The sequence below is a fragment of the Panthera pardus genome, unplaced genomic scaffold (assembly GCF_024362965.1).
Source record: "Panthera pardus isolate Hobbes unplaced genomic scaffold, ASM2436296v1 HiC_scaffold_27, whole genome shotgun sequence".
Lineage (NCBI taxonomy): Eukaryota > Metazoa > Chordata > Mammalia > Carnivora > Felidae > Panthera > Panthera pardus.
This window is the reverse complement of record NW_026526843.1, coordinates 62,618,249-62,643,132: the sequence shown is the minus strand read 5'-3', so window position 1 is coordinate 62,643,132 and position 24,884 is coordinate 62,618,249. Positions and strand designations below refer to the sequence as shown.

The 24,884-nt window shown below is 36.5% G+C and overlaps 1 protein-coding gene across 3 annotated transcripts in view; it reads right to left on the bottom strand.

The window, feature by feature from the left end:
* The window catches only part of CYSLTR1 (cysteinyl leukotriene receptor 1), a 48,678-nt gene extending 24,083 nt beyond the window's left edge, over positions 1-24,595 (bottom strand). The window contains exons 1-2 of one of the 3 annotated variants that reach the window (XM_019438448.2): positions 24,097-24,595; positions 22,142-22,291 (exon numbers count right to left, since the gene is read on the bottom strand). The gene's annotated coding sequence lies outside the window, so the exon portion shown is untranslated. Of the gene's footprint in view, positions 1-2,736; positions 3,085-22,141; positions 22,292-24,096 lie in introns of those variants that run through there. The other 2 variants (XM_019438449.2, XM_019438450.2) reach the window with 2 other exon arrangements.
* Positions 24,596-24,884: the final 289 nt, after the last annotated feature.

Genomic DNA, 24,884 nt, shown 5'->3' with positions numbered 1-24,884 from the left:
AACTATGCTATGAAGCTAGAAGTCAACCACAAGAAAAGATGTGGAAAGACCACAAATACATGGAGATTAAATAACATGCTACTAAACAATGAATAGATCAACCAGGAAATCAAAGAAGAAATTAAAAAAAACCTAAATAGAAACAAAAGAAAATTGAAACACAATGATCCAAAAACGCTTCAATTTTTTAAATGTTTATTTTTGAGAGAGGGAGAGAGAGAGAGAGAGAGAGAGAATGAATCAGAAGCAGGCTCCAGGCTGTCAGCACAGAACCTGACACAGGGTTCGAACTCACAAGCTGTGAAATCATGACCTGAGCTGAAGTTGGATGTTTAACCGACTGAGCCACCCAGGTGCCCCTGATCCAAGACATTTCAGATGCAACAAAAGCAGTTCTACAAGGGAAGTTTATAGGAATATAGGCTTACTGACAGAAGCAAGATAAATCTCAAATAAACGATATAAACTTACACATAAATGAGCTAGAAAAAAACAACAAACAAAACGTAAACCAGCAGAAGAAAGAAAAAATAAAGATTAGAGCAGAAATAAATGATACAGAAACTAAAAAAAACCCCAAACTAAAAACCCCCCAAAAATAATACAGCAGATCAATGTAACCAGGAGCTGATTTTTTGAAAAAATTAATAAAATTGAAAAAGCTCTACCCAGACTTATCAAGAAAAAAAGAAAGGACTCAAATAAGTAAAATCAGAAATTAGGAGAAATAACAATGAGCACCACAGAAATACAGATAATTAGAATATTATGAAAAACTATATGTCAATAAATTGGACAACCTGGAAGAAATGAATAAATTCCTAGAAGCATAAAAACTACCAAAACTGAAATAGGAAAAAATAGAAAACTTGGAGAGACCAATGATAAGGATAGAAATTGAATCGATAATCAACTCCCAAGAAACAAAACTGAAGGGAGCAGATAGCTTCACAGGCTAATTCTACCAAACATTTAAAGAAGAGTTAATATCTATTCTTCTCAAACTATTCCAAAAGATGGAAAAGAAAAGAAAGTTTCTAAATCCATTCTATGAGTCCAGCATTACCCTGATACCAAAACCAGAAAAAGACACCACTAAAAAAAGAACTACAGACACTAATTCTGCCTCAAAAAAATACTAGTAAACTGAATCCAATATTACATTAAATAAGTCATTCAACATGATCAAGTGGGATTTATCCCTGGGATGGAAGTGTTGTTTAATATTTGTATATCTATCAACATGATACATCACCTTAGAAAAAGAAATAAGAATCATATGATCACTTCAGTGGATGCAGAGAAAGCATTGGACAAAATACAGCATCCATTCATGATAAAAAAAAAAAACTCTCAACAAAGTAGGTTTAGAGGGAACATGCATCAGTATAATAAAGGCCATATAGGAAAAACTTCCAGTTTATATCATCCTCAATGGGGAGAAACTGAGAGTTTTCCCTCTAAGGTCAAGAACAAGACAGGGATGTCCTGTCTCATCACTTTTATTCAACACAGTACTGGAAGTCCTAGCTAAATCAATCAGACAGAAGAAAGAAATAAAAGGCATCCAAATTGGCAAAGAAGTAAAACTTTATTTGCAGATGACATGTTACTCTATATAGAAAACATGAAAGACTCAACCAAAGAAGCTGCTAGATATGATAAATGAATTAAGTAAAGAAATGTATGGAAATATGTTTCATTTCTATACAGCAATAACAAAGCAGCAAGAGAAATCAAGTAATTGATCCAATTTACAATTGCACACAAAACCATAAGACACTTAGGAATATACTTAACCAAAGAAGTTAAAGAACTGTACTCTGAAAACTGTAGAACAATGGTGAAAGAAAATGGAGATAACACAAAGAAACAGAAGACATTCCATGCTAATGGATTGGAAGTACAAATATTTTTAAAATGTCTATATTACCCAAAGCAATCTACACATTTAATGCAATTGTTGTCAAAATGCCAACAGCATTTTTCACAGAACTAGAAAAAACAATTTCAAAATTCGTATTGAACCACAAAAGACCTCCAAAAAAAAGCAACCTTGAAAAAGAAAATCAAAGCCACAGGCATGGCAATTCCAAACTTCAATTTATACTACAAAGCTGTAGCGATCAAAACCACATGGTGCTGACAGAAAAAGAAACACATAGACCAATGGAACAGAACAGAAAACCCAGAAATGAACCCGCAACTATATGGTCAATTAATCTTCCACAAAGCAATAAAGAATATCTAGTGAGAAAAGTCTCTTTAACAAACAATGCTGGGAAAACTGGACAGCAACATGCAAAAGAATGAAACTGGTCTACTTTCTTGCATCATACACAAAAACAAATGCAAAATTGCTGAAAGACCTAAACGCAAGACAAGAAACCATCAAAATCCTAGAAGAGAACATAGGCAGTAGCTTCTTTGACATAGATCATAGCAACTTCTTTCTAGATATGTCTCCTGAGGCAAGGGAAACAAAATAAAAAATAAACTATTGAGACTACATCAAAATAAAAATCTTCTGCACATCGAAGGAAAAAAATCAACAAAACTAAAAGGCAACCTGAGGAATGGGAGAAGATATTTGCAAATGACATATCCAATAAAGGGTTAGTATTCAAAATATATAAAGAACTTATAAAACAACACTCCAGGAATGAATAATCCAATTAACAAGTGGGCAGTGGGCATGAATAGACATCACATGAAAAGATGCTCAATATCACTTACCATCAAGGAAATGCAAATCAGAATTACAATGAAATATCATCTCTGTCAGAATGCCTAAAATGAAGAACGCAAGAAACAACAGGTGTTGGTGAGGATGGGGAAAGTGGGCAACCCACTTGCACTGCTGGTGGGAATGCAAACTTGTTCAGTCACTGTGGAGACCAGTGCAGAGGTTCCTCAAAAAGCTAAAAATAGAACTGCCCAGGGGCCCCTGGGTGGCTCAGTCCCTTAAGCATCAGATGTCAGCTCAGGTCATGATCTCACTGTTCATGAGTTCGAGCCCTTCGTCAGGCTCTGTGATGACAGTCCAGAGCCAGGAGCCTGCTTCAGATTCTGTGTCTTGCTTTCTCTATGCCCCTCCCCAGTTTTCTCTCTCTCTCTCTCTCTCTTAAAAATAAACATTAAAAAATAGAACTACCCTATGATCCAGCAATCTTACTACTAGGTATTTACTCAAAGGATGCAAAAATACTAATTCAAAGGAAAACATGCACCCCAATGTTTATAGCAGCATTATTTATAATAGCCAAAGTATGGAAACAAAAAACAATTATGGAAAGAGCTCGAATGTCCACTGATTCATGAATGGATGAAAGAGATGTAACATATATACTCAATGGAATATTAGTCATAAAAGAGAATTAAATCTTGCCATTTGCAACAATATGGATAGAGCTAGAAAGTATTATGCTAAGCAAAATAAGTCAGTCAGAGAAGGGCAAATGACAAATGATTGTACTCATATGTGGAATTTAAGAAATGAAACAAATGAGCAAAGGTAAAAAAAAAAGTGAGAGAAATGCAAACCAAGAAATAGACTCTTAACTATTGAGAACAAACTGATGGTTACCAGAGGGGATTTGGGTGGGGAATGCATTAAATATGTTCTGGAGATTAAGAAGTGCACTTGTGTTATCATTGGGTGATGTATGGAGGTGTTGAATCACTATATGGTACACCTAAAACTAATATTATACTGTATGTTAACTAACTGGAACTTAAATAAAAGCTTAAAAAATAAATAAGAAAATATAGTAAGAGTGCTAGTTGTATTAAGAAGAAATTAAGGGGTGCCTGGGTGGCTCAGTTAGTTGAGCATCTGACTTTGGCTCAGGTCATGATCTCATGGTTCATGAGTTCAAGCCCCATGTCAGGCTCTGTGCTGACAGCTCAGAGCCTGAAGCTTGCTTTGGATTCTGTGTCTCCCTCTCTCTCTGCCTCTCCCCCACTTGCACTATGTCTCTTTCTGTCTCTCAAAAATGAATAAACATTAAAAAATTTTTAAAAAAGAAGTTAAGCTGACTTTGTAAACAGAAGAGCCAATTAGCCTGTTTTAAAATTTACTTTTATTCTTCATAATACACTCAATAATAAAGCAAAAAATGTGGTATAACTATAGAACTTATTTCTTTATGCCTAATATTATATCAATTTATTAAAAGTATTTTCTAAGCCTCTGTTATTTATATTTATGTACCTGGCTTAGCTCTTCTCACCTGAAGCTTTTGGGGCAGGTACCATGTCTTTCTCATCTTTGTGTTGTCAACAATCTTAGTCCAGGCTTGGGACATGGTAAGTCCTCAAAGGTGTTACTGATTGGTATTGAATTGGCAGGAATATTCTTGAGAATGATAACTGATCTGCATTGGTCTGAGACTGGAAGAAGCCATATTACACAGTGTGGGCCTTGGCCAAGAACTCTTTACTGATATCCTTAATAACAGGCAAGGAAACAGAATCATTACTTTATGCAGATGTAACCAGTTGGTAGCTACAGGTTAAAACTCTGAATAATTTTGAAAAATGAGTTAGGAGTTGTAACTAGGGTGAACGCCTAGTAAGTTTGTGTAGTTTCCTTTTTGTTGTTATTGTTTCAAGTTTTCTTTTTATTCCAGTTATTTGACATATAGTGTAATATTAGTTTCAGGAGTGGAATTTAGTGATTCATCACTTGCATATAATACTCAGTGCTCATCACAACAAGTACCTTCCTTAATAACCATCACATATTTAACCCTTCCTGCCATCAACCTCCATCCAGCAAACTTGTTTGTTCTCTACAGTTAAGAGTCTGTTTTATGGTTAGTCTCTCTCTTATTTCCCCCCTTTTTTTCATCTCTTTCATTTCTTAAATTCCACATATGAGTGGAATCAATATGGTATTTGTTTTATTTCACTCAGTGAATTTCACTTAACTTATTGTTTATTTCACATAGCATGATGCACTAGCTCCATCCATGTCATTGGTAATGGCAGTATTTCATTCTTTCTGATGGCTGGGTAATACTCCATTTTATGAAATATATGTATCCATATTCTTTATCTGTTCATCAGTTGATGGACATTTGGCTCTTGATAATTTGGCTATCGTTGGTAATGCTGCTATAAATATTGGAGTGCATGTGTCATTTTGAATCAGTATTTTTGTATCTTTTGAGTGAATACCCTAGTATGCAATTGCTGGGTCATAGGATAGTTCTATTTTTAACTTTTTAAGGAAACTCCATACTGTTCTCCAGAATGGTTACACCAGTTTTCATTCCCACCAACAGTGTAGGAGGGTTCCCCTTTCTCTGTGTCCTCATCAACATCTGTTTTTTCCTGTGTTAATTTTAGCCATTCTGACAGGTCTGAAGTGATATCTCATGGCAGTTTTGATTTGTATTTCCCTGATGATGAGTAATGAGCATCTTTTCATGTGTCTGTTGGCTGTCTGGATGTCTTCTTTGGAAAAGTGTCTATTCATGTCTTTTGCCTTTCTTCACTGGATTATTTGTTTTTTCGGGTGCTGAGTTTGATAAGTTCTTTATAGATTTTGGATACTAACCCTTTATCAGATATGTCACTTGCAAATATCTTTTCCCATTCTGAAGGTTGCCTTTTAGTTTTGTTGATTGTTTCCTTAACTGTACAGAAGCTTTTTATTTTAATGAAGTCCCAATAGCTCATTTTTGCTTTTGTTTCCCTTGTCTCAGGAGACATATCTAGTAAGAAGTTGCTATGACAGATGTCAAAGAGGTTTCTGCCCGTGTCTTTCTCTAGGATTTTGATAGTTTCCTGTTCCACCTTTAGGTCTTTCATCGATTTTGCATTTATGTTTGTGTATGGTGTAAGACAGTGGTCTAGTTTCATTTTTTGTATGTTTGTCTCCAGTTTTCCCATTTGTTGAGAAACTGCCTTTATCCATTGTGTATTCTTTCCTGCTTTGTTGAAGATTAGTTGACCATATAGTTGTGGGTCCACTTCTGGGTTTTCCATTCTGTTCCATTGACCTATGGATCTGTTTTTGTGCCAGTACCATACAGTCTTAATGACTACATATGGCTTTGTATTACAAACTTGATGTCCAGAATTATGATGCCTCCAGCTTTGCTTTTCCTTTTTAAAATTGTTTTGGCTATTCATTTTTGTTTTTTTGTGGTTTCATACAAATTTTAGGATTGCTTGTTCTAGCTCTGTGAAAAATTCTGGTGGTGTTTTGGTGCAGATTGCATTAAATATGTAGATTGATTTGGGTAGTTATAGACATTTCAACAATATTTGTTCTTCCAATCCATGAGCATGTAGCATTTTTCCATTTTTTTTGCATTATCTTCAATTTCTTTCATAAGTGTTCTATAGTTTTCAGGGTACAGAACTTTTGCCTCTTTGGTTAGGTTTATTCCTAGGTATCTTATAGTTTTTTTGGTGGAATTGTAAATGGGATAGATTCCTTGATTTCTCTCTCTGCTGCTTCATTTTTGGTGTATAGAAATGCAACAGATTTCTGTACATTGATTTTGTATCCTGCGACTTACCTGAATTCATATATCAATTCTAGCCAAATTTTTTTGTGGAGTGTTTCTGGTTTTCTACGTAGAGTATCATGTCATCTGCAAATAGTAAAAGTTTGACTTTTTCATTCCCAATTTGGGGGTCTTTCATTTCTTTTTGTTGTCTGATTTCTGAGGCCACGACTTTCAGTACTATGTTGAATAACAACGTTGAGAGTGGACATCCCTGTCTTCTTCCTGATCACAGTAGAAAAGCTCTCATTTTCCCCCCATTAAGGATGATATTAGCTGTGTGTCTTTCATATATGGCCTGTATGATGTTGAGGTATGTTGTCTCTATCTCTACTTTATTGAGGGATTTTATCATGAATGGATGCTCTACTTTGTCAAATGCTTTTTCTGTCTGAATCAATTGAGAGTAGCATAGGGTTCTTAACCTTTAAAAAAAAACGTAGTACTGCATGTTGATTGATTTGCAAATATTGAACTATTCTTGCAGCCCAGGATTAAATCGCACATGATAGCAGCGAATGATTCTTTAATGTACTGTTGGATTCGATTTGCTAGTATATTGCTGAGAATTTTTGCATCCACGTTCATCAGGGATATTGGCCTGTAATACTCATTATTAGTAAGGTCTTTGTCTAGTTTCAGAATCAAGGTAATGTTGGCCTCATAGAATGTGTTTGGAAGATTTCCTTCCATTTCTATTTTTTGCACACTTTGAGAAGAATGGGTACGAATAGGTTCAAATGTTTGGTAGAATTCCCCTGGGAAGCCATCTGGCCCTTTACTTTTGTTTGTTGGGAGATTTTTTGATTAGTTATTGGATTTTTTTTGCTGGTTCTCAGTCTGTTCTAGTTTTCTATTTCTTTCTGTTTCACTTTTGGTAGTTTATATGTTTCTAGGAATTGCTCCATTTCTTCCAGATTGCCCAATTTGTTACCATGTAATTTTTCATAATATTCTCATAATTGTTTGTATTTCTCTGGTGCTGGTTGTGATCCCTCATTTCTTATTAATGATTTTATTTATTTGGGTCCTTTCTCTTTTCTTTTTGGTAAGTCTTGGTAGAGGTTTATCATTTTTTAAAAATTCTTTCAAAGAATCAGCTTCTGGTATCATTGATCTGTTCTATTTTTTTTGTTTCTGTATCATTTACTTCTATGCTAATATTTATTATTTTCCCTTTTCTGCTTGCTTTAGGCTTCATTTGTTATTTTTTTTCTAGCTCTTTTAGGTGTAAAGTTAGTTTGTGTATTTGAGATTTTTCTTGCTTCTTAAGGTAGGTGTATATTGCTATATACTTCCCTCTTATGACTGCTTTTCCTGCATCCCAAAATTTTGTACTTTAGTGGTTTCACTTTCATAGTTTCCATGTATTTTTTAAATTTCATCTTTAACTTTATGATTGACCTATTTATTCTTTAGTAGGGTGTTCTTTAACCTCCATGTATTTATGGTCTTTCCAAACTTTTTCTTGTGGTTGACTTCAAGTTTCATAGCATTGTGGTTGGAAAATATGCATGGTATAATCTCAATCGTTTTTTACTGATTGAGGCCTGATTCATGACTAGTATGTTATCATTTCTGATGAATGTCCCACGAGCACTTGTAAAGAATATGTATTCTGCTGCTTTATGATGAAATGTTCCAAATAAATCTGTTAAGTTCATCTGGCCCAGTGTGTCATTCAAAGTCCTAATTTCCTTGTTGATTTTCTGTTTAGATTATCTGTCTATTGCTGTAAGTAGGTGGGTTGTTAAAGTCCCCTACTATTATTTTATTATCATTGAATTCCTTTATGTTTGCTAGTAATTGTTTTACATGTTTGGGTGCTCAGGTTGGGGGGCATAAATATTTACAATTATTAGATCTTGTTGGATAGACCCCTTTGTTAGGATATAATACCTTCTTCATCTCTTGTTAAAATCTTTTGTTTAAAATCTAGTTTGTCTTCTATAATATAGCTACTCTAGCTTTCTTCTGACATCCATTTGCAAGATAAATATTTCCCCATCCCTTAAATTTCAATCTGCAGGTGTCTACAGGTTTAACATTAGTCTCTTGTAGGCAGCATATAGATTTGGTCTTGTGTTTTTATCCATTTTGGCACTTTATGTTTTTTGATTAGAACATTTAGTCCATTTACAGTCATATTGATAGATATTAATTTAGTGCTATTTTATGATTATTTTTGTTGTTTCTGGAGGTTTTCTCTTTTCCTTTATAGTCTTCTTAACTTTTAGTCTTAATTTCCTATTCAAGAGTCCCGTTTAATATTTCTTATAGGGTTGGTTTAGTAGTCATGAATCCCTGTAGTTTTTGTTTGTTTGGGAAACTCTTTATCTCTTTTTCTATTCTGAATGACAGCCTTGTTGGATAGAGTATTCTTGTCTGCATATGTTTCCCATTCAGCATGTTGAATATATTATGCCACTCCTTTCTGGCCTGCCAAGTTTCTGTAGACAGATCTGTTGCTGACCTTATGTATCTTCCCTTGTAAGTTAGGGACTTATTTTTTCTTGCTGCTGTTAGGATTTTTTTTATTTATCTCTATATTTTGCACAATTAACTATGATATGTCTTGGTGTTGGCCTGCTTTTGTTGATTTTTATGGGAGTTCTCTGTGCTTCCTGGATGTGGATGTCTGTTTCTATCCCTAGATTAGGGAAATTTACAGCTATTATTTCCTCAGATAAACCTTCTGCCTCCTTTACCATCTCTTCTTCTTCTGGGACTCCTATGATATGAATGTTAGTACATTTGATGGAGTCACTGAGTTCCCTACATCTACAATAATGGTCCAATATTTTTCTTTGTGTCTTTTCAGCTTCATTATTTTCCATAATTTTATCTTCTATATCACTTATTCATTCTTGGCTTCTTTCATCCGTGTGGTCATTACACCAGTTGATTTTACATCTTGGTTATAACATTTTTGTTTCAGCCTGATTAGTTTTTAGATCGTTTATCTTATGGTTACAAACTCCCTGGTGTCTTCTATATTTTTCTCAAGCTGAGCTGGTACCCTTGTGGTTGTTGCTTTAAATTCTGGATCTGGCATATTACTGATATCTGTTTTGATTAGATCCCTGGTGAGAACCTTTTTTGTTCTTTCTTTTGGGATGAATTCCTCCATCTTGGCATTTTGTCTAGGTCTCTGTCTTCCTCTGTGTTTAGGTTTGGGAAAACCTGTTATGTTTCCTGCTCCTGAGAGTAATGACTTTATATAAAAGAGGTCATATATTGTCCAGGGCCTGGCACTGCAAGAAGTAAGTATCTGTGGTGTTTCCTGTGTGCACTCTGTTGCTGTGTTTTGGCTGCTCTTTTCCCCATGTCTGTCTTGTGCAATGTTTCTCCTTGACTGCAGTGGGGAGTGTTTGGACCTTGGCCAGAGTGTGGTCGGTTTCTTCTAGACGAGCTCTTGTCTGCTTGTTAAAAGAGATCTGATGTGATTTCCACTAGAGCTGAAGCCTTGTGGCACTCTATGATCAGTAGACATGGTGTGTGTGTGGGTGTGTGTGTGTGCTGGTCTTCTGTGTGAAGGGCCTGCTGCTCTGGTTCTCAGGCACACTTGCCCAGAAAAACAGCACCTGCAGAGTGCAGGGGGCAGACCTTATTGTAAGCGGTTTTGGCCGCTAGTGTTGGTGCTGTCTGTTCTGCTTACAGAAGTTAGTTTATGCTGAAGGGTGGAGGACAGAAATGGCACCAGACCCTTCCCTCATTCTGTAGAGGGGATTTTACACCCACCACTGTCCAGGAAACCCTCCAAGATGAACAAATAATCTCCATTCTTGTGTCTTGGCATCCCTTAGATCCCTGCATTCATCCTGTTTGTGTCTGAGATGTGTGCCTTCCTAGTAGTGCATTGCACATGTGTTTTATTCCAGGCAGGCAGGCAGGCTGTTTTAAGACTCTCCCAAACTTTAAGGACTTGGCATTGTGGGGATTCATGCTTGTCTGAGGGAGGGTCTTGCTGCACTGGGACTGATATAGGTTTGTCCCAGAAGGGCAGTTGCATCAAAGTGCAAGAGCCTGGAGTTTGTAGTAAAGCACAGCAAAGAGTCAGTGCCTAGGTTAACTGCCCTCAGCAGGTACCTCTGCACCTATGCTGAGGAGTGGGGGCTCCTGATGGTTCTTGTCCCCAGAGAGGCAATGACATCTTTACCTTCTGTGCTCCAAGAAGGGGGAACCATCTCTCCCAGTGTGTCACAGGAGATCCTCAGACCATGCCATCTGTTACTGGGCTATCTGCACCCTTTCTCCACAGGAACACTGCAGCACCTGCCAGGCTCCATACTGGACATGTTATGGACCTCTAAAACTCTAGTCTTTGAACCTCACTTGTTGTAAATCTCAGGAAAATCAGCCCCTCTAATTTTACCAGCCAATGGCTTTGAGGTAGTGTTTTCTTTGTGTGATCTCCTGTGCATTCCTCTCTCTGTCTCTGTCTCTGTCTCATCTCTCCCTGTGGCCAGAGATGCCTCCCCACCACAACACCTGTGTTCCATTTCTCCTCCAAATCACATATCCACACCTCCTACCTTCCACAATGTGGCCTCTTCTCTCCCTCTAGTTGTGAAGTTTGTTCTGTACATCCTCAGATTAATTTCTTGCATATTCACAATGGTTTGATATTTATCTACCTGTGTTGGAGTGAGGAGGCAAGCCTAGGGTCCTCCTACTCCTCTGCCATCTTAGCTCCTCCCCACCCCCAAGTTTGTGTAGTTTCTTAAATACCAGTCAGGAAATGTAGTGTTTTGTTGCAAGTAGAACTAGGAAAGAAGGAAGGAAGGAAGGAAGGAAGGAAGGAAGGAAGGAAGGAAGGAAGGAATGACGAACAAGCTAGGTATACATGTGAAAAGCAAGCTTTAACTTGTTCATAAATCAGCAGTGAGGAGGTAGTTCTCACTGAACACCATCTTGATCATACATTTTTAATTTTTTTAATGTTTATTTATTTTTGAGAAAGAGAGAGAGAGAGAGAGAGGGAAAGAGAGAGAGAGAGAGATAGCCAGCGGGGAAGGGGCAGAGAGAGAGGGAGGCAGAGAGTCCAAAGCAGGTTTCAGGCTCTCAGCTGTCAGCAAAAAGCCCAATATGGGCTCAAACTTCCCAGCTGTGAGATCATCACCTGAGGTGAAGTTGGACGCTTAACTGACTGAGCCACCCAGGGACCCCCTCCTCAGAATCTTCTAATTGCCTATAAAAGCAAATATAAATTTTTTCCCACTAATTTATACTAAGTTGCTTCTTAGAGTCCCTTTTGTTACTGTAAATCTGTTAGCATAATATCAGATTTGTTTCTCTAAGACATATCCAATTATTTGAAAAATTTTACCTGTGATACCTGGGCACTCTTTACAATAAGAAATGGCAGGAAAAAAAAACGTAACTTAGCAGTGTCCTAGTGTTCAGGCTTTCCTGAGGATTTGAGACCAAACGTGATCACAGATTGAGTCATATGAGAAGGGGTAATAGTTATGTTCCCACACAAATGTTAGGTGAAACCAGGTCACTGTAAACAAGTCAATAAAAAAGGAAGTACATGTCAGGATACTGAAAACAATTCTTAAACAGAAATACTCCATTGACTGAAGCTTCCCTAAAGGGAAATAAAAATCTCTGATTAGGATTCAATGATGTAGTTTTATAGAATTTTAGAAGTAGAACAAAACTTAGAATGCATTTAATTCAACTCTCTTTATGACCCAGAAAGATAAAATGATTGCAAAAGTAACACACAGAATTAGTGGCAGAGTCAGGATGCTTGACTCACTGTCCATTGCTATTTTTACCACACAACACTGTTACGTTACAGATAATACAAGCTCTAGCACTAAACACTGACATAAGACAAATTCAAATACTGGTACAAATCATGGCAGTTGAACAAACTGTTGTGAAGACAACTGCACATAAGCCAAGGATCGATCTATTTCTTGATCCTCTTTTTGGTTATAATATGGGACTATTTTTAATGAATATTAGAAGTTACAATTTTCATTTTAACTTTCTTGCTTCTCTTCTATTCAGTCTATCCTTATCACTTATGCCAGATTATTCATCTTAAAGCACAGTTTTAATCATATCACTTCCCTTTCAAAGGTCTCCAGTGACTTAAGTTAAGCTTGATGCAGCATTTAAGACCACAATAATATTCTATCTTAACATTATAGTGTCATTCTTCATCATTTATTATATGTATATTATATAAATGTGAACTTACGACAAGCTCCATCCTTATTTGGTCTCTTTTCCTTTGCTCAGGCCATTTTGTCATCTGATATGTTCCTTTTCCTCATTGCTATCATATGTAATTCTAATCATCTTTATGACTATCTCTTACATCATATCCTTCTTAAAAAATTTCCTTGTCTTCTGTACCATTGTGATATGTTAGTCATATCAAAAAGGATGTATTAGCTGCTCACTATATGTCAATTCTATCCTAGACCCTTTGGAAAATAAGACACAAGCCCTGCCCATCAAAAGTTTACACTCCACTAAAGGGAGACACAGATGTGTTAACAAATTAATTCACTGCACCATCACAGCTGTAGCAATAGAAGAATATAAAGGACACAGAATGGAAATACAAATTGTTCATGTATGTTAGTAAAGGCTTCATAAAATATAGAAGAGTAGGGCAGGTGGGGAAGAGCATTTTAGGCAGGGTTAGAAAGTAGAATGAACAAAGGCTTGGAGATAAGAAATAACCTGATATGTGTAGGGAAAAGTAACAATGTGATAAGGATGAAATATAAGATAAAGGTGTGTGCAGCTGTGCATATTTGGGTGTATGTATCTGTATGTCATTGGACTATGGGGTTTGAAATTCTAGAGAATTTGGGTTTATCCTCTAGGGATTAGGGAGCTATTAGAGGGTGAAGAGTGAGAGAAAATACTGACATGTAAATGAAAGTGGAAGTGGAGCAGAAAAAAATAGAGGTTGGTCATCCCTGAGGTTTAATTTTCTTGGTAAAATAAGAAATGATGGTGTCTGTTGAGAAAAAGATGGCTTCACTTGGGTTCAGGTCTTCTGACAATTGGTAAATTTTTGAATGGTAGCTCTGGGAAATGGAAGAGAATTATGACCAAGACTCTGAAGGCCCAAGAGAAATTGGATAGTGTAGATTTTTAGTGGCCCCAGTCTACACAATTATGTGATTTATCCCAGTGGTGTTCAATAGCCTGCATGTAGGAAAGAAAAAATACAAATGGTTAAATTGATATAAGATTGGGAGTAACAGAGAAAACTTACGGAAGAACAATAGGTAAGGAGACTGATTGAGAATGCTACCAAAAGGGTGGTTAACAATGAAACTATGAAGAAGTTTTAACAGATTGGGAGAAAAGGGAGGGGCCAAGGGACTGGAAGATTCACTGAGATTTAAGAAGTGGTGTAGTAGCAATAAGGGTGTGAGAAAACTGAAAGTCTAGGAGTTTGTGGTGAGAGTGTGGTACAATGGAGTTTTAGATTTCAGTTGTGTGATAATAAATTGAGGTTCCAAGTATGGCCATGGAATGAGTAGGTAAGGTAGAATGTGAATGCGTATTGTTCTAAATAAGGAGGTCAAATAAGTTAAAATCAGTTTCCTAGGTTGGTTGTTTATATGGAATATGAAGTTACAAAGGTGATAGCAGGATTTGGGGTAAAGAGGAAAACCACAAGCCAAATGCTAAATTATTCAGTGAATTAGGGAAAAATAACTAGGAGGTCAATAGATGGTGATATTAATAAGGAAGATTAAAGGGTGGCAGAAGTGAATGGCTGTTTGCATTATAGTAGAAAAGTAATGATTTAAAATGGCACTAGGAAGCCAGGAGACATTGAACAGACTCTCTAGGTTTCACAGTAGATGAGATGTAGAAAAATAAGCAGCTTACTTTTGATGGGGAGCACCAAGTTTTACATAAGGCAATGAAGCGGTGGGAGAATTATTTGAAGCTATTTAGGATGTAGGAGAACTTATAATGAAAATGGTGTTGTAGAGGGCACAGTGAAGAGAGAGTTTGTAGAAAGGTTAAATGTGGAAGGAAGAATCAGGAAGTACAGGGTATTCTCAGGACAACAGAACCTTGGAGAGCAGTTGACCACAGTGGCCAATGGTTCAACTACAGAATTCAATTTTGTATTTCTACCTGTTTTTATTTTTTCTTATAGTAATTTGTATATTTACATAATGTCCACTACTAACTTTTAGACATTTTTGAGGATAAAGATAAGATATAATTTATAATAAAATAGTTTCTGTAGAACCTAGTAAGGAACATTACACTTGTTGCTCAGTAAATATGTTGAATCAGACCAACTCATTTCAGAATTGTTTTACTGAGTCACCCTAGATGTATAGTTCTTTTATTATATTACTTCTTATTTTTCCTTTGTTGTAACTTTTGAAACAGAAGCAGGGATTTTTTTCCAGAGCATTTTATCAAAGCAAAAAATAGGTACAACTTTGTATAAGAGATAAATTTAAGCTGCTTGTTTCTCATCAAACTACAGTGATACACAAGTCTGGGGACACCTTGGTGACTCATTCGGCTAAGTGTCTGATGCTTGATTTGGGCTCAGGTCATGATCTCATGGTTTGTGAGTTCAAGCCCTATGCAGTGCAGAGCTTGCTTTGGATTCTTTGTCTCCCTCCCTCTCTACCTTTCCCCTGCTCTCTCTCTCTCTCTTTCAAAATAAACAAATAAACATTTAAACAAAACAATATAAAAAATGATACACAAGTCTGGCAGCAGAATTATGACTTACTGTGCATAAGCTGAATGTGAGGCCAGTAATTTCAACTAGATTTCAAGTTCCTTGGAAACAGGGATATCTTCATGTTTTCTTTTCCCACTTTACTTCCTTTTATACTTCCCCAGTTTTCTTCTAGAGTGGTTACCATAGTAATTTGCATACACAGCAGGAACACAATGAATGGCTAATGAAATTCTATGCCATTATTTTTTTAAAGTTTATTTATTTTGGGAGAGAGAGAGAGAGAGAATCCCAAGCAGGCTCTGTGCTGTCAGCACAGAGCTCCATGTGGGGCTCCATCTCACAAACCGTGAGATCATGACCTGAGCTGAGTTCAAGAGTTGGATGCTCAATGGACTGAGTCACCCAGGCACCCCTCTATACCATTCTTTTAAAAGAAAATTATATTACTGAGCTATGTCAGTAGAATGTGCTTTTTGCTATTCAAAGAACAGGTGCCAGAGTGAGTCGAAGTGATTTTAGAGATCCTGTTCCAATGGACTTTTACATGTTTAAAAATGAAACCTATGAATGGGACTGAAGTAGTGATGACTTGCTCAAGAGTGTATTGATAATGACAGGGCTGGGACTAGAACCCAGGGATTATAACCTTCAGTCCAAATCTGCTACTACCACACTGATACCCCAATACCCACTCTTCCCTTTGGTCTCCTTTCATCAATGACAGTTTTTTTCAGATAGCCAATTGAGGTTGTTAGCATATCTAAGATCTGTGAAATGCTAATGTTTGGTGTTTATCTCTTTGGTTCTATCTTTCCCTTGGATAACTTAACTCTCATGTTTTAAAATGATCACTTTCATGTGGATGACTCAAATCTCTGTCTCAGCCACAAACTATTCACCTGAACTTTAGTCTTTCATTTTCAACTGCCTAGAATATTGCTCTTCTTGAATCTTATGTTTTTCCCCCTCAATTTATACATGCTTAAATACAAATATATTATCTTCCCTCCCAAATCAACTCTTCCAAAGGACTTTTTTTTTTCATTGACATTAAACATCTTCCAGTCACTCTGGCACAGAAGCTGGTAGTCAGAGTTGATCTTTACTGACCTCATTTCTCATGTGTAAATTCAAAGTTCTGTTGAGGCTTATCTTGCAGTTCTCCTGACCTTCTCTCACCAACTTAGATCAGGATCCTTATATCAACATATCTTCTCTAATTGAAGATACTCAAACTATGTACCCTCTTTCACTAGACAAAGAGGTGAACTTTGAAACTGTATACTTATACTTCAAGATTTAAGTTGAAGTTTTTATTCTTTGTAAATGTTCCCTTGTTTGTGGTACTATTACCATATTTATTAGAGTGCTGTAATCACTCTTTTTGATTACATATCTGTCATATCCATTTAGACAGTGAGCCTATTAATGACAGTGAGTCTGCTTTATTCAGTTTTGCTCTCTTCCTCTCCTAATTGAGCAACTTTGGAAGAATAACTGTGCAGTATTAGGCGCTTTTGAGTAATACAGTATTTAATTCCTCAGGATGGGTGTCTAGGGGTGGAGGAAGGAGCAAGTTTTTAGTGTGGAAACACAGATGCTATTGTTCAGGAATCTAGATAATGGCATAAAGTGGAAGTAAAATATGGACTTCGCTAGCAGGGTAGAGTCTATTAAAAAAGAAACCTGAAAAAAAAAGTGTAGGGGACCATGACCTGTGGATGAACACTACAAATCACTGGAGAAGAAAGCAAAGGGGGTGGGGCAGAAGAATCCACATATTTAGGAAGGAACAGAGGGCAAAGAACATAAAACCAAAAAATCAAAAGTAGTTTAGTGGGACTGAAGGAGAAATCAGAAGTGGTATAGGTGAGAGATTGATGAGAATCCCAAGACCCAAGGATGTGTCTGGCTATACAAGGTTTGGGGTTTGGGGGTTTATGAGTATTTTTAATTCAGCCTCCAGGAGAGACTTAAAGATTAAATCAATATTTGGGGGTAGTTTATGATTACATTAAGCATAATGCCTCACTCAAGGCTTCCTTTACCTTTCTAATAAATGCTAGCATGCACCGGATGGTGTGTGCATGTGTTGGACGACTGCCAACAGGGATAGGGTAAGGAGGGCAGGGCCAAGGCAGAAGAGGAAGTGGGGGAGGTTAGGACATAGGGTTCAGTCTTCTAAGGCAGATACTTCTGCTGAGCAGCGGCAAGATGCAGGAAGCTTAATTTTCATGAAAGTACAGCTCAGTGGGGCCCTACTTTTATTTGGCCAATGCCGCAGTGCCCTTTTGGCTTTCTTTATGATCCTATTATTGCCAAATGATAAAAGTTAGTTGTGCTGTTCACCCTATAAAGATAAGCTCAAGGAGGTGAGGTACAATTTTTCCCCAGCTTTATTAAAGTATAATAGACAAATAAAATTGTAATATATTTAAAGTGTACATATACATTATGAAGGGATTCTCCCAATCAACTTAATAAATGGGGACAAAGTTTAGTTAATCTTTTAATACAGCAGGTGTTTGTTGAATGATGCATAATAAATAGGAGAATCAGCAAATATAAATGTTTTGTTAACTGTAGAACACTACACAAATGTAAATTTTTATGACTCTTTTTCATACTCATACTAGGCTCAGCTCAGGTTCTATTTCCTGACACCTACTTTGACCACCCCATTCTACACTAATATCTCTCTTCTTTCAACTTGTATTATGTTTATTGTCTTTACCAATAATATGGCAGTCATTATTCTATTATCTTGTATCTTTTAATGAGAATAAATCTTGTCTCCATAGGTAGATTGTGAACTCCCATAGGGTGGGAGAAAAAAAGTCCAGCCTTTTTATTCTTAAGCTCTGTGAACCCCAAACCTAGCCTGTCACAATGTTTTGCAAATAGAAAAAATGTGCAATAGAGGCACCTGGGTGGCTCAGTCGGATAAGCATCTGATTTCTGCTCAGGTCATGACGTGGTTCCTGAGTTCAAGACCTACATTGGACTTTCTGCTGTTAGTGCAGAGCCTGTTTTGGATCCTATCTCCCTCTTTCTCTACCCCTCCCCCACTGGTGTGTTTTCTCTCTCTAAAAAATAGAATTAAAAAAAAGAAAAAATGTGCAATAAGTGCTTATTGAGTGATTGGTCATTAATTGGAGCAAAGCTACACATCCTCCATAAGGTTTTAATCTATAAACAACAAGGCTTGTATTAATGATTTCAATGGCTTTCCCCATGGCAATAAATAATTTTGGTGAGGGGAACAGAAAGACCCTCCTGTCATCACTATAGCTTTATTATCACAATAAGTAGCTTTTTAAGTTGGCATTTCCATGGAAATGCTTAGCGGCATTCTCACTGGTATTAGAAACTACATGGGAGTCACTACATTGTTGACATTTCTAAGAAGTTTTTCCCTCCAATAGCTTATTTACCATTAAGTGGAGAACATTACATTAATAACACTGGGCCACTCTGTTGTCAGACAGCTGGATTCCAAACCCAGGACAGTGTTAAGCCCCAAACGAACTTGGAATGTGGTATTCAGAGCTAAAGACACAGTGTGTCCCTTTACATAGTACTGTGACACAAATGTTTTATCCTGTATAATCAGAATAAAGTGATCAGGAACATACCTGAAGGGATACACAAGTCACAAAATAGCAATAGAGATATTGAGGAGTGCATGGGTATGGTGGGAGTGCATAGTGTGAAGACAGTTCTAACTTTAGTCTGGGTGATAGAGATATGTTACAGACAGCTTACATACTTTTGGACTTTTTATAAAGCACTAACTAGAGGGCCTACTTTCTTCCAGGGATACCTGTTAAGTCTTTACCTAATTACCAGCAACTTGGAATCCCCCTACGTTCTGAAACCATTGATCACAGATGACTCTGAATTCTGCCTCTAACTTCTTGGAATTTAGATGCCTGAATCTTAGAAGCAGGATAACTGTTTTCTAGGAGACTGTTTTTTATAGAAGGCCCAAATAAGGTCTTCAAATAATTTAAATTCAGATTAAACCAATAGGTAACCAATTTATGATGAAAAGAAACTTTTTATATTTTCTGAGGCCTGAATTTCCTATGAACTTTGGAATATTTATATAAGGTGTGTCAGAGAGGTTTGAGCGTTGTTATTGTTAGCTTAATTCCACTTATTTTAAATCCATGACAACACAAATACAGCCATATGTAAAAACAGACTGTTAATCTCAAATAGATGAGAAATTTTAGGATTCTTACATGTTAGAGATCTTAAAATGTGATACCAAATTGGATTTTTCTATCCTTTTTAAGGGGGGAATTAAAAAAATAATAAAAGAAAGCCTGAATGTTCTAGGGGACTCTAGGTCTAGATATCAGCTCTTTTTCTTTTTCCATTAGCTACATTTAAGTAGGATCTCAAATGTCTGGGTTGTATTGATTCTACAAACACTGTAAATATGATAATGACATTTTAGTCATCAAAAGGAAAACCACCTCTGTGTTTAAGTGCTCAGGGGTCTATGTTTACTTTTCTGTTTTGTGTCTTTCCCCCTATTTCTACCAGAGCCCCTCTCTAAGTAACTTGCCCCAAATATTTAAAGATTTTTGTTTCTGTTTTCTCTCCTAAATCCAGAAGAAAAACTGGTGGGGCACAAAGAAAAGAGAAGTTATGATAGGATGTAGTAAAATGGGATGGAATGAGGAAGCAAGATAGAAGAGTTTTGCTATGCACAACTTGTTTAAACAGTGGTCTTTTCTACCAACCTATGAAGAATTATCAGTTGAAAGCAAAAGTAATTATAACTAACACCAGTACTGTAACATGAATTAATGGATCTGAGATGTCTGGATTTATCAAATCAAGTTAAATGGCTTACTTTGTTGCCTTTTCTGTAAGGAAGAGAATGTGCCACCACCTGCTATGAGTACAGCAGACCTCTTAGCAGTTGTATTTCCTCAATGCAAATCAACAAATTGGCATGCACATTGAGGACTGCATAGGTATGGTAGAATTAAAAGTAACCAGAGAGTTGGCTCCTACTGGCATCCTAAAAATAGGATGCTTACTTAGAATTGCTGATCGCAGTTGCTGATGCTTACTTAGAATGAGGTCCCTGTTTGGAGGTACAGTATTGGGAGCAGAAAGTATCTGGTCCTACTCAGTCCACATGCAGTCTTGTTATGTGTCTTATTCTCCTAGAATGGAATTTAAACAAAATCCTTTTGGATTATGGTTTGTATTTTCAAGTCCCTTTCACTTTATCATTTTAGCAGATCTGAAAAATATCTTTATAAGCTCATTATTACATTGGATATGTGAGGTAACCAAGAAATACTGATGTTCAACAATTTGCTAGAGGACACACAGCTGATTAAAAGGCAAATCTAGGATAAACTTCCAGTTACCCAGGCCAAGTTTCCTTCCCATTGAAATACATGCAGCAAGGTAGTTTAAAGATACCATTGTTAGGTTGCAGAGTTTATGACAGAGTCCACTTTGAAAGATAACTTGAAACGAAATATCTCCATGCTTGTTTATAGTAGAATAACAATATTTTTTGGGTGCTCATGGTATGTATAAGGCACTATGCTAGTTATACTTGGGGAGAGGAAGTTTAAAAGAATATATAACCTGACACCTTTTGTCAAGACTCTTGGTATATTTTGAGAACTATATTTCTGTGGCTTTTATTTCTCAGGACTCTCTTCTTTCTCTTGACCAAAAATGTATGCACTGCACAAGTTTCAGTCTTTGGTCATCTCTTAGATTTGCTTTCTCTAAGATGGGCCAATCTTATGGCCTTGGTTGTTACATGCCCCAGATTTAATTTTGGCTTCCACCACTTAACCATCACTCACAGTCAGGGTCATTATTTCCAACTATCCATAAGACGCTGCTTCTTGGAATTTTTGCCATCTCCTCAAACTTGACAGGTTAAAAACAGAACTCATCACATCTTACATTCCCAATTTCCATCCCCAAATTACCTATTGCTGTGTATAATGTAGCACCACTTCCCAGATCCCACAGGTTCAAAATTTTAGGGACAGTTCTGACTTTCTTATGCTGCCTATATCTAATCACTCACCAATTTCCATCTATTATTCCTCTTAAATGTCTCCTTGAGTGTTTCTCCATTCCATTTCCACTGGCATCCACCTATCCTATAGTCTAATTAATTTCTACTCTTTAAGTGGCTTCTCCATCTCCAGTTTTCTCAAATGTACTTAAGCCTATGAAACTCTGCTAGATTCATCAACTAAAAATGTTTTTCCGTCATATACTCATTTATTCAAAGCTCACTGATATGATTTCCCATTAAAAAGTGCCTGGAATTCAAAGTCTAATAATCTGGGCTTACATTTCTATCCAAATTTATTTACTGTTACTCCTCAACTCAGTCCCTTTACTCTAGCCAAATCAGGTTCTTTGGTGTACACTACAGGTACCAAATTCACTTTTGATACAATGTATTTCTGTCATCATTTCTATGACTAGAATTGAATGCAAACAACATACATTGAACACTTACTATGTGCACAGGAGGTTTGTTTAGCATGGTCCCATATTGTAGACGTTCATTTAAGCCTATCTCATTTTATCTCCTCTATGAAGCCATCTCGATTCAGCCAAACCCACTGCTATCTTTCTTCTCCAAACCCCTTTGCCATTAAAAATATAACATTGGTTTACTGTCTCATATTTTTATGTTCTGTAGGTCTTATATCCCCACCAGCATTGTAAGGTCCCCAAGAGCAGGAACTTCATCTTACCTTTGTGTCACATACTGTATTGAGGTTAATTGACATTTGTTTAACTGGATTACAATAGATTCTAGATATTTTAATAAGAACATAAGAAATAACAAAATGGATCAAAGTAGATCAATGCAGAGCCATGTTATTTAAGAGATTATGATAGTTACCTTTCATGGCATCAAATCCACAATATTAGATATGTCCCTTAAGATCAGTGCCATCCTTTAATGCCTTATTATCAGTCAGTGATTCACAAAGGCAAATTTATAATTTCCTGCACCATGGTAGAATCTTGCTTTTTCCCAAATAAATACTTCCTAAACACATCAAAAGTTTGATTAAGAGTAAGAAAGAAAAAGTAGTAGAAAATGAAATTGATGATTTTGGGCTAGGAAGACACAAAAATGCTGGATTCAGATTGGACTCAATCTGGAAACTTTCTTTCACCTATTCTGTTCGGGTTCACTGTCATTTATAGGAACTGATTAGCTAGTGCAGACATTTAAATATTTTGGGGACCAGGGAAACAGTTTTTATTAAGGTTGTATTAAGGATGTAAATGTAGTACCTGAGGTCATTAATTTGATATATAAACAGAGACCACCTTTAGTTCTAATTGGGAAATTAATAGCAAAACAACAACAGAAAATATTTTTGAGTGATTGCAATAGATACCAAAACTTAAAATTATCTAGAAGCAAATTTCACTAATGTATTTGAAACATAGTATAGTCTGAAGTCCTGGTTTACTTACATTTTATTTTAGAATAATCAGCTGATAATTATATGTTGTGGCCTCTCTCTAGTCTTCAAAACAATCAGAGTACTGAAAGGCAGAACCACTAAATTCAAGGATTTTTTTCTTTTTATCTAGGGGTGGAACTCACCAACTCATTTGTTTACCCTTGAAAACAGCTTCTTTGCTGCTAAGTAGAGTTATGCTCCTGGTCAAAAATTTTCACTGAAATGTATACAGTGTTGGCTCTGTGGAAACCTGGTGTATGTCAGATATGTCTAAATTACTAAACAGATCATGTAATTTCCTTATATTGATTTATAGTTGTGAGAGCTTTCTGTTTGCAGTTGCTAGTTAGAATCTGTTAGAAAATTTATTAATGCCTCTGAGTCTATTTCCTTATTTGCAAAACAGGGATAGTAACACTTACCCTATCTAAAATGCATGATGATGAGAGGTTCAAGTGGGATAATGAATGTGAAACTACTTTGTGAATAAGCTAGGTCATTCTTCATTATTTGTTTTACTTTTATCAGGAATGTGGAAACTTGTCTGCTTGGCCAAACTTGAGAGTTTGCATGTATACTCAGGATAACCCTTTATAGTTTTTTTTTCCATAATGAAAGAAACTGCCACTACAGATTAGAGAAACTCCTCTGAGCCCTTGAAATAAGATTCTAAAGTATGCCTTATATTTCTTTTTCTTTTTAAAAATTATTATGAGGTACTTTATTTATTTGTTTTATTTTATTTTATTTTTTATTTTTTAAAATTTACATCCAAATTAGTTAGCATATAGTGCAACAGTGATTTCAGGAGTACATTCCTTAGTGCCCCTTACCCATTTATCCCATCCCCCTCCCACAACCCCTCCCGTAACCCTCAGTTTGTTCTCCATATTTATGAGTCTCTTCTGTTTTGTCCCCCTCCCTGTTTTTGTATTATTTTTGTTTCTCTTCCCTCGGCAATCAAAAAGAATTAAATCTTGCCATTTGCAACTACGTGGATGGGACTGGAGGGTATTATGCTAAGTGAAATTAGTCAGAGAAAGACAAAAATCATATGACTTCACTCATGTATTTCTAACTTAATTGCAAATGTGCTGGAGACTTGGGTAGTGTCCCCTCTGTATTTTGCCATATTGAGCCCCAACGGAAGCACTGAGCAACACTTGTTGACAGACTGATTAGATTATCAAATCTCTGGCCAATAAGTAAAGTGTAAAGAATTCATAGTAGCAGCCTAATTTAAAACAGGCAAGGCAGATTAGCTACCCTCAAACTCCTGGGAATTTGCTAAAATCCCAAAAAGCCAAAAGCCAAAAAGCCAAAAGAAGAATTTTACTACAAACTATTTTAGTCACAGCATTGAAACATCAATTCTTACCTGCTACCTTCAAGACTGACAGTTTAGGGTCCTTTTGCATTCATTCTCAGACGCAAGCTCCAAGTCTTCTGTAAATCGTCCCTTGGAGAGCTAACTTTCTTAGTGAGCTCCACAATGAATTTGAATACCCTAGAAGGTTCTAAAAGCAAACTCCATTCACAGGGTGCCTGTTCTTTAGGCAGACTTCTTTGAAAAGATGAGTTGCGATTTTCAAGAAGAGAGAGGGCAGGGCACATATGCTAGCCAATGTATACAGATTCTTCTTCCTCTTTCAGATTAGTCCTCATACTGTAGAGCACGCCTAAATTTGGCTTCTCTGGTGCAAAGTGGGGGAGGGGAAAGCAGAGGGAAGGAGGAGGAATAGAAACTGGAGACATGCAGGTTGTTGTGTATATAAATGAGATTTTATGCCTAGCTCTAGCAACAGAATCCTCGGGAAATCTTGTAGCTGCTCTGAGATGAGAAGCAGGAAGGCATGTACTCTGTGAGGCTTAGTTCTAATTTTTACGAGTTAAGGGTGGTTAGAGTATTTGTAGGCGGAGAAAGATAGTACTACCAGGATATGCTAATCTAACTGCCATTATGTGAAACTTGATTTTAGGCAAGATAAATTTCACCTTTCTCTCTTTTTTTCTCTGTCTCCCTCACCCTCCTTGTATCTCTCTCTTTCTCTGTCTCTTTCTCTGTGTCTGTCTCTCTTTCCTTAATTGTATTTGTGGCTCTATCCATACTCTAAAAAATTCTTTTTCTTTTTGGTGACTTATGTTCTGGAAAATAATTGTCTTAGT